This window comes from Gracilinanus agilis, chromosome 5 (assembly GCF_016433145.1).
Source record: "Gracilinanus agilis isolate LMUSP501 chromosome 5, AgileGrace, whole genome shotgun sequence".
Lineage (NCBI taxonomy): Eukaryota > Metazoa > Chordata > Mammalia > Didelphimorphia > Didelphidae > Gracilinanus > Gracilinanus agilis.
In genome coordinates, this window is record NC_058134.1 from 219,437,671 (window position 1) to 219,449,037 (window position 11,367).

Consider the following 11,367-nt stretch of genomic DNA (forward strand, 5'->3'; position numbering starts at 1 on the left):
ACAACTCCCAAGAATATGCAAATAGGGAATAATAAATTCCCCTTCCCTCTGCCCAGGGTAGAGACCAGCTGGAGACAGTTTGGGGAGTGCTAGGGATCCAGAAAGGGAGGGAGCAGGGGAGAAAAAAGTCTACAGAGCCCTCCCCTTTTGCCAAGCCTAGCTCTGCAGAGGAAGAGTTGAGTCACTTGCTGCTTTTGGCAGCCCTCTAGCACAGTGCCCTTTGAAGGACAGGGTTTCTCCCTGGATGCTGGAGGAAAAGAAGTGGGGGGGTGGGGTTGGGGTGGGGGGGTAGTGGTGGTTTTAAATCGTATATTACCTGTTTGCACTGTTTTAAAATAGGAAAAAAAAATAGTGGACAAGGTAAACGTCAAATGTAAACTTCTGTGTGTCTTTATTTTTCTGTCATGCTCTTGAAAATGTTGACCATTTGTAGTATACACCAGTGAAATTTGATTCTCTATTGCATAAAACACTATATTTTTTGGCTCTGTTACTGTCCAAAAGCCCCTCCTCACTCCCCCCCCCCCCTTCCTTGTGAGTGCCCTTCCAGGGAAGTTGTTCCATAGTAGTCATCGCTTGTCAAGACTAGGAGCAGTCTGATTGCTGGGGCATGAAACAGCCCTTCCCAAGTTGGCTCTGGCATCCTCTGGGCAGGAGTTTGCCCTTAAGTTTGCCAAAGGCAGAGTCTTGTCTTTGAGACACCTTTTTGGGGTTCTGTTGGGGGAGAGGGGACCATACACCAACTGCAGCAAGCTGTTCACTTCTTGAGTCCAGGGCACTAGGAATGGGGGGGGGTATTCCCCAAGTGGTGTCATTGGCTTTCAAGGTTGAGTTCTCCTCCACGTTACCACAACTGTAGCCAGTTAAAGTTTACTCAGGAAAACGGTCGATCAATTCAGCCATGGTAGTGCTGGTTGGCAGGGATTTGGTAACTCATGGAGAACTCGCCCACCAGCCAACAACCCAAACCTTGCTTTTAAGGAAACTGCCAGCCTTGGGAAGTGGCCCCAGGGCTAGGCAGCTGGGAGAAGAATGCTAGTGCTGTAAGGGTTAATCTGAGACTGGCTTGGAAAGAAAGGAAGGGACCTCCTTTCTCTTCTCTCCCCCATTAGTATCCCAGGATAGGGTTTGTGTTGGGGATTTGGAGAGATTTAAAAAAAAAATTTTTTTAATTTTTCCATTTGGTTCCCTAGGGCCTGATATGCTTTAGGGAATGTTAGACCCCCCTCAAGATTCCTAGCTTCAGTCTTTCTCTTGGTTTTTTATTTTTATTTTTTCTATTCACAGTATTTGTGTGTGTGTGCGTGCGCGTGTGCGCATGTGTGTTTTGGCAGCTCAGTTTGGCTGTATTATATATTGAGTGATAAATTAATCCTTTTTCTCTTTAAGGGATATGAGTTATTGTTTTGGTTTTTTTTCCTCACTCTTTCCTATGTTATAATTCTGCTTGTGAATAGCTAGAGCAAAACCTGGGGCTGATGGCATGTGTAAGCTAGGGCTGCAGAGTGGCAACAACCAGTGTGTAGACTTCACTTGCACCCCACAGGCTGGCCTACCTGAGACTGGGCTTTTCAGTTCAAATCATTGCAAAACAAAAAATGCCACAGAATTTCCCCCTCCTCCCTTCTTCCCTCTCCCTCATTATCCCTCCATGGCAGTGACTAAATCGCCCCTCTGTGCAGTTTCTCCTGCCCCTTCCCATTGCCATGGCAAAACAGATACCTTTGGGGCATAGGGTGCATCAAATGGGATGCTTGTATAATTGACCACCCAGCCTTCCCTCCCTCCTTTCTTCCTTCCATCCTTCCTCCTTTCCTTCCTGTCTTCCTTTTTGCCGGCCCCCCCCCCCCCCTTCCACCCCATCACTTCCTAGGACTCCCGAGCTGCTTGCCCAGGGTCCTGTTTCCCTGCTAACCCCAGAGAAGCATCCCAGGGCTTTGTGACAGTCTCTAATTCCTTCCCCCTCTTGTTAAGTATCATAATGTATAGTAGCTTTCAGACCATACAGTATTCATTGGGTTACTCCTATTATTATCAAGTAGCTGGAATTGTGAAGGTCGGAGTAGTTAGATCTTTAGCTTTTATTCCTTATTTTTTTTTGTATTACTATCCATGTGTATAAATTATTGATCATGTTGCTGGCTTTTATAAACTCTAAGCAAGGGAGGGGCACTGCCTTGGCCTTTGCAGATGGTCATGAAGCACTGTTTTTAAATAAAAGAGAGAAACCCCAATCTCTGGCTCGCCTCTGTCTCAAGTCTTTGCAGACGCGGGAGCTCCAGGTTGGATTTTTTTTTCTGGTCATTAAGATGAATAGAGAAATGTGAGGTGAGGGGGTGGGCGTTGTCGATAAATCCATAACAGAGAAACTGGCAACTCCTGGCTTTTTGCTGTGTTCAGTGCTCTTGGAAACAGGATTTGAGCCTCAGATCTTCAGGTGAGGGCTGGACAGACCAATGTGTGGAGGATTTTTCCTTAGGTGCCAGTCAAGCAGGGGCTCTTCCCCCTCCTTCAGGTCTGACTCCACTTAGTCAGGTGAAACCAAAGGCCCCTTCACGGCATCATGCTTTTTAAATGCCTAAAATGAGTTCTATAAGATCACAAAGGAAATTCAGTCTATTGAAACTTGTTATCAAAACATTTTTTACATTTTGAAACCACAGACTTGTGGGGAAAAGTTCATGGCCAGCCCCCAGGTTAAGAACCCCTGGACTAGAGAGTATTCCCCCAAAGTGCCTTCCACTTAGGAGATCCTTCAGTTCTAGTAAAGAGAAAGGAAGGATGACCTCATCAGCTTCAGAAGTAATATTTCTAGAGAGCTTTAGGGTTTAAGCCCTTTGTCCCTAACAATCCTAGAGGTAAGGTATTTCAAGTATTAATATATATCCCCATCTCACAGCTGAGGAGGCTCGTGGGTGACTTTCCTGGACTTGCCCTACTAGTTAGGAGAAAGCTGAGAAGTCAGCTTTTCTTTTCACACTATGTTTAGGCTGAAGGAAGGTCAGTGAATTGTAGGAGGACACCATCCTACCCTGAGGAAAGCCAGTGGTCTAAGGTAAAGCTTATTAGAATGAAGAGGGAAAACAACAACCTGATAATAAAGAGCCAATGTGTCTGGGTACAGTATTTATGTTGCCTCAGGCATGGGCTAAAATTATGGCTTCATGTGTTACTATCCACTAGGAACTTGGAGTCTTCTCTTAAACCCAAGTGGTTCAATTTAAATATATGTGCCACGGCACTCTTTTCTACCATTAAAAAAGCCTTCGGTCAGAAATGCTTCTTTTGTTTTAACATCATCTTCATTCCTAAGTATGCCCATCCCCCCTTCCCCAGAACCACACTTTGGGGAGGGGAGGGGGGGACATGCAGTAGTACTGACCCCACCGACCATACACCAACCAAGCCTCTGCAGTGCTCATCTCGGTTGCCTCCACTCCACGGGCAAGGAGTGCCCTTCTCACAACCCTCTTTCATCCAGTAAAATGAACATACTCGGAGGAGGCAAGTGGTGGGCTGGATGGAGAGCAGCCTTGAAGCCAGGGAACACTCCAATTTGATGGCCCCATGGCTCTGGGCTCTGGGCCGCTCAGAAGACCTAGGTTTTGGGGAAGAGCCACACCTGCATTGGCTGAGAGCTTCCTTGCTTCAGGGTCCAGGCATATACGTCTTCCCAGGTAGAAGATAAACTCCTCACTTCTGCTTTGCATCCCCAGTACTTAGCATCTGCCCCGAATAAAGCAAGTGTTCATTGAAGATTGCCAACTGACCTCCTATTCGATGCCCCTGGCTCCCTCCTACTTTGCTGGCACGTAGTCCTGGCTTTATCATACTATCTGAGTGATGGTATGTCATTGGGTTTGGGGGGCACATCTAGTTAAATTGGTTACAGTCTGTTCCCTGCATGGCATGGGGGGAACAAAGCAGGTCCCTTGGGTCAGGAAGCTGAACTTTGCAAACTTCCACCCATTCTACTTGGGCCCTCAGGAGAGGAATAGGATTGCTGCTCACTAGATTAGAGATCATCATGCATACTCCAGCAGGATGCATTGGGGGACCTTTCGCCATGGTGTGAGTGACAGTCGAATCATAGCTCATCTCAAGGGGGAGGATGGCTTCCTAAGCACAGGAAATAGAGCCCCAAGTGAGGACATAAGGGTTAGGGCAAGTTACCCATCCAGAATCACTAGGTTGGCTGCCTCGTAGCTCAAGTGGAGATGGCTCGTTTAAGCCTGGGAAAGGGGAATGATTCCAGCCTCAAAAAGGACTTTCAATAAGAGACAGAGGAAGGAGAGGGATAGAGAAAGCAGCTGTGATTCCACTGGCATGGGGAACTGCTGAGTGAGGGGACTCCCTTTACTAATGTATAGGGTCGCTTTTCCCTAAAATGTATATCTAATTTAACTGCCTAGGGCATGAACAGGTTGTGTCTTGCCTAGGGTCGCTCAGCCTGTATATATCTAAAGTGGATCTTGACCCCACAGCCTCCTGGCTCAAGCCTACCTGCTGTCTCTTCCAAAGATATATGTTGTACCAAAGGAATGATGCTTATGGGAGGGGCACTACCTGCCTGCCGGGGGGTCATTCCATGCGGAGTGGAGGACAACAGAGGTGAACATAGCACAGGGGCCCCTCATCCACCAGGACCTCTCTAGGCAGAGCAGCTTTCATTGGATCAAGGAGATAGCAAGGAACCATTCAAACATTTTGAACAGGACACTGAAATGATTCCTTCCTCTTCTGGTAGCAGCGAAAAAGGGCAGGTTCTGGAGAAAGGGAAGAAATGGAAACTAGTTTATGACAGCGATCTAAAAGATAAAGAGTGAAAGGAGACTAGAAGATTTGGGAAGGCAGTGGAATAAGGCAAGAAAGTACCTGGCTTTCCCAAATCCTCCCCCAAATAATTTAAAAGAATGCCTCAAAGTGAACCTTAGAGCAACAGAAGTAAGAAATAAGCAGTCATCTATCCTAAGACAACATGGGAGCACTTTAGAAAAGATCTCACTTCTTGGGAGTCAGGGTCTGGCCTGGTGGAAGTGCAGACACCTCTGGGCATATACTGGGGATGACAGCTGTGTCGGTGGCAGCCTAGGCTCTAGGGCCCATGCATAGCTGTGGCTGCTGCTAAGGAGGAGAGCACAGCCAGGTAAGTATGGCCACAGAAGGGCAGTAGCCTGCTGGCTGTCATCACCCTCAGGAGGGCAGAGGGTCAAGCTGACTGGCAGCTGCTGGAGGAACTACAGGATGTAAGCATCTGCAGTAGCAGCAGTGTTGGGGGCCCAGAAACAGAGAGGAGTACCTGAAGTCATTAATAGACCCCCAAGGTGTGAGCTAGTAGAGCAGTGCCTACACATGGTCTTTGATTATAGAACACTATAAGAACCAAGATATCAAAGACCCCCCAGAAAGAGCTTAAAACAGTGCCATGGAAAAACTTGAAGCTTTAGACATCATCCCCCACCTCTCTGAAGTAGATCCCGATCCTAAAATAAAGTTAACAGTCAAGAAATAGGGAAAGGAAGGAAGGAGTTAAAAACAATTCAACCATAGATAGCTATTATGGCGATAGAGGAGGTCAGAGTCTGGTCAAACCCGCTTCTTCAAAAGCTTCAAATAAAAATATAAAATGGTCACAATCTGGGATTGAGTTCTTAGAAAAGCTTTAAAAGGACTTTAAAAATCAAATAAGAGGTTAGGAAAAAATAAAAGGAATGCAAGGAAATTATTAAAAGAAAGATAATTAGAAAACGATCTAAAAATTTACAGAAGATAACTCCTTAAGAATTAGAATTGAGCAAGGGAAAGCTAGTGATTATAAGACATCAAGAAGTAATAAAGCAAAATGAAAAAATAGAAGAGAATGTGAAATATCTTATAAAAACAACTGATCTAAAAATCAGTAGGGATAATATAAGAATTGTTGGGCTACATGAAAATCATGATTATAAAAAGGTTTAGACACTATACTTCAAGAAATTACTAAGGAAATTGCCCTGGGGTTTTAGAACTAGAGAGTAAAATAAAATTGGGGAAAAAAAACCAAAACACCAAGCACCACCTGAAAGAGATCCCAAGACAAAAACACGCAAACATTATAGCCAAGTTTCAAACCTTCTAGGTTAAGGGAAAAAATACTATAAGCAACGAGTTACAAGCAAATTAAATATTGTGGAGCTATAAGCAGGATAACATAAGATTTAGCAACTTCTACTTTAAAAGAACATGATATGAAGCTCAAAGGAACTGGATTTGCAACCAAGAATAACCCACCCAGCAAAGTAGAGTGTAATTCTGCAAGGGGAAAAAAAGTAGACATTTAATTCTTTAAAGAACTTTCAATTATTCTTGAGGAAAAGAACAGAACTGACAAGAAATTTTGAACTACAAGAAATATAAGAAGGTAAAAATGAAAGATTAATTATAAGGATTTAATAAGATCAAATGGCTTACTTGTATGGGAAAACGTCGTTACTAGAGCATGTATAGATAGAAGACTTGGAGTTGAGTATGATGAGATGACCCTAAAAAATAAAATTGGGTAGCAAAAGGTAAAAGGGAGTAGTTATACAAAAGAGGCATGAATGGAAGAACAGTTTTTTGACAAAATACATCACTCATTCTTATTAAGAATACTGGAAATCTTAGGTATAAATGGATTTTTCCCTAAAATGATAAGAAGCATTAACCTAAAACCATCAACAAGGTTTGTTTGTAAGAGAAGTAAGTTACAAGCCTTCCCAATAAGATCAGGAGTAATACCAGTATTATTTAATGTCACATTAAAAATTCTAGCAATCTCAATAAAAAAAAAGAAAAAGAAATCGAGGGAATTGGAATGGTCAAATGGAGTAATAAGACTATCGTTTTGCAGACAATATGATGGTATTCTTGAAAAATCCCAGAAATTCAATTTAAAAACTAGTTGAAACAGTAACTTTAGCAAATTATCAGAATATAGAATAAACTCATATAAATCTTCAGCATTCCTACATATCACCAAGAAATTCCTGCAAGAAGAGATAGTAAAAGGGGGCAGCTGGGTAGCTCAGTGGATTGAGAGTCAGCCCTAGAGATGGGAGGTCCTGGGTTCAAGTCCAGCCTCAGACACTTCCCAGCTGTGTGACCCTGGGCAAGTCACTTGACCCCCATTGCCCACCCTTACCACTCTTCCACCAAGGAGCCAATACACAGAAGTAAAGGGTTTAAAATAAACAAATAAAAAAAAAAAGAAGAAGAGATAGTAAAAGATACTGCACTTAAAGTAACTACACATAGCATAAAATACCTAGGAAAGTTTGCCTGCTAGGACAAATCCAGGAACTACATGAACATAATTATAAAACACTTTTTATAAGAATAACATCAGAGATAAATAATTAGAGTAATTAGTTCATGGGAATGGGGGGGGGTCAAGCCAAAATAATAAAAGTCACAATCTTATGTATGTCAATCTACTTATTCACTGCCATCCCAATTAAATTACCAAAAAAAAAAATGTTTTTTTTGAACTAGAAAAAATAAAATTTATCTGGAAGAGCAAAAGGTCAAGAATATTAGAGAAATTAATGAGGAAAAAAGTAAAGGAAGGAGATCTAGCAATGCCAGATCTTAAATTGTGTTATAAAGCAATAATTAACAAAATTACCTGGTACTGGCTAAGAAATACAAAGGTGGGCCAATGGAACAGAGTAGACGTATAATTCACAGTATTAAATAATTATAATAACCTTGTACTTGATAAATTTAAAGGTACAAGATTTTGGAATAAGAATTCATTTTTTGGCAAAAAATTGTTGGGAAAACTGGAAAGCAGTCTGGCCAAAACAAGGTACCAATATCTTATACCATCTACCAAGGTAAGATCAAAATGGATTGATGACCTAGACATAAAGGGAGATATCATAAGTAAATTACAACATGGAACATATTACCTTCCAGGTTTATAAATAGATGAAGAATTTATGAATAAATGAGAAAACATCATGAGATATAAAATGGATAATTTTGATTACATTGAGTTTAAAATGTTTTCATACAAATAAAACCAATGTAGCCAAGATTAGAAGGAAGGCAGAAAATTCAGAGATTTTAGACAGTTTCTTCAATAAAGGTCTCATTTCTCAAACATATTGAGAACTTTGTCAAAGTTATAAGAATATGAATCATTCCCCAATCGATAAATGCTCAAAGGATATGAACAGGCAGTTATGGGGTAAAAAAAAAAATTCTATGTATAGCCATATGAAAAAATCTCTAAATCATTATTGATTAGAGAAATATAAATTAAAACAACTGATATTTTATCTCATACCTATCAGATTGGCTAAAATGATAGAAGGAGGAAATGACAAATATTGAAGGGGATGTGGAAAAATGGTGACACTAATGTATTTTAAATGGTGCCATAAATTGATCCAGCCATTTTGGAGAGCAATCTGGAATTGTGCCCAAAGAGCTATAAAACTATGTATACTCTTTGACCCAGCAATATCAACATTAAGTCTGTTTCCCAAGGTGATCTGGGAGAAAGGAAAAGAACCTATATGTTCCAAAATATTTATAATGGCTTTCATTGTGTTGGCAAAGAACTGAAAATTGAGGGGATATCCATCCATCGGGGAATGGCTAGACAAGTTGTAGCATATGATTATGATGGAATACTACTGCACTGAAGAAAGGATGAATAGGTTGATTTTAGAGAAACATGGAACGACTTGCATGAAATAATGAAGAGTGAAGTAAGCAGAACCAAAAAAACATCGTATGTAGTAATAGCAATATTGTTTGACGGATAACTGTGAATGTCCACCTCCAGATATGTATATGTGTGTCTACATGTATACGCATACACCTTTGTCAAATGATGATCATCTCTAGTGTAGAATGGGAAGGGAGGGAAACACCTTGGAACTTAAAATGTAACAAAAATAATTTTTAAAAAAAGAATATTATGGTGATTCAAGATATGGTTTACTGAGGGTCTGACCTGTGGTGTTTGGGGTATGAGTAGAGGAGGAAATAGGAGAGATTGTGAGAAATAGCTGGACTTGGCATCTGCCTACATGGAGGGATCAAGGGGTGAGGAGTGTTGCAGAGAGGAGTCAAAGATAATCATGATTATTATTTATTTTATCATAATATTGAGGTATAGAGAGGAATCAAATATAATAATGTCTGATAAAGCATTATAAAATTTTGTGTACTTTCCATTTATTCTTATTTGATCTTAATAGCCCTATGAGATGAGTGCTATGATTATGCCCATGTTACAGACAAAGAAACTGAGGCTTAGAGAGACTGATTGACATGCCCTTGCATGGCTTATTATAATATCTCACATTTATGGAGTCCTTTAAGTTTTGCCAAGTGCTTTGCACACATTTTCTCATTTGTAGCGGATGGAGGCAGGTTTAAGAAGGGTTTGTCCATAAGATTCTAATTCTCAAATGGAAAGGGATCCCAGGGGGCAGCTGGGTGGCTCAGTGGATTGAGAGTCAGGCCTAGAGAGGGGGGGTCCTGGGTTCAAATCTGGCCTCATACACCTCCTAGCTATATGATCCTGGACAAGTCATTTAACCCTCATTGCCTAGCCCTTACCGCTCTTCTGCCTTCAGACCAATATACAGTATTGATTCCAAGAGGGAAGGTGAGGGTTTAAAAAAAAATCTTTTTTTTTTTTTTAAAGAAAGGGATCCCAAAGATTAGTTAAGCACCTTTATTTTACAGATGAACATTTTGCCTGAGACTCTAGGGAGATGATAAGTGACACCCAAAGTTAAACTAAGAGACAAGATTTGAACCCAGGTCCACCAACTCCAGGGCTACTCGCTGTTCTTTCCACTACAATAGATAACAAGCATTTGCCAATTACCTACTATGTGCCTGGCAGATATGGGCAAAAATAATCTCTACCCTCACAGTCTTCTCAGGGAACCAACATGAAAAGAGGTACGTATGTACAGGAGCAGGGAGTGTTCTTTGGTGAGGAAGGAAGTGGGCAATGGAGACAAGGAGAGTGGGACCTGAAGAGAAGACCCACAAAGCATATGCTGTTGGATTTGCTCCCTGTTATTTGCTGAGCTGCTCTTTTTTTAATGAAAAAGTTCCAGAAAGAAAAGTCCACCAGATTTAACCCTGGTAGGTCATTGGTGACCTTGGACACCAATGGTTTGGTACTTTCAACACCAATGTTTCTCCTTCTGGTCTCTGCCTAGTGTCTCTTGTCACTGAATAGAAGCTCTTTCTTTGAGATCAGGAGCTGCAGCCCTCTTCTCTTTGTTCCTAAGCACCTTCCACCAAGGTGGGCAACAGATGCCTGAATTGATTTGATTTCTTATCCCCTGAGCACTCGTTGGCAAACAGAACCGAGAGGGCCTGCATTCCTGGCCTCCGAACTTTAGGCACTTAATGGTACAAGGTCAACTGACCATCAGCCAACGGAGAAGCCCGAGCACCTCAGCCTAGAACTGATAGAATCAAACCCAACCTTCTCGGCTTCCCTTTTCAATCTCTTTGCAGTCTTGCCCCAATCTATCGTTTCTATCTTATTGTATGTTATTTTCTTTTCTGCATTCTCCAATTCAGCCATACTGGCCTTCTTTCTTCAATACATGCTAAATATCTTGCCTGCCTGCTTTTGGACTGATTATCCTTCCAAGCCTGAAATATTCTAATCCTACCCCTGCAACTTGGCTTCCTTGACTTCCCTCAGGTCTGCTCACATCCTCCCTTCTGGAGGAGGCCTTTCACAGAACCCCCCACCCCATACCCTGCTAGTACTAGCCTTCTTTTTGAGATTCCCTTTATATGGCTTGGATGGATGTGCCATTTTTATAGGTCGTCTCTTCCATTAGAATGTGAGTCCTTAAGGAGCTATCTTTTTGTGTTTCTTTGTCTCCTAAGTGCTCACCCCAGAGCCTAGCACACGGTAGATTTGTAATAAATATTTTTTGACTAATTCTTTCCCTCCACCTCTCTTCTTCAAGACACTCTTCAGGTAACACCTTCTGCCTGATGTTTTTCATGACACCCCCCCCAGCTACTTGTGCCCTCTCTCCCCAAACTGCCTTGTATTTTTTATTTCATCTCAATCTTATTTATATTCTCTTTGCATTTAAGGACATAGAGGTAGATAAGTAGATAGGTAAGTAGATTAAATAGACAGACAGAAGGATGCATAGATAGATAGATAGGTAGATAGATAGATAGATAGATAGATAGATAGATAGATAGATAGATAGATAGATAGATAGATAGATGGATGGATGGATGGATGGATGGATAGATAGATAGATAGATAGATAGATAGATAGATAGATAGATAGATAGATAGATAGACGGATAGATAGATAGACGGATAGATAGATA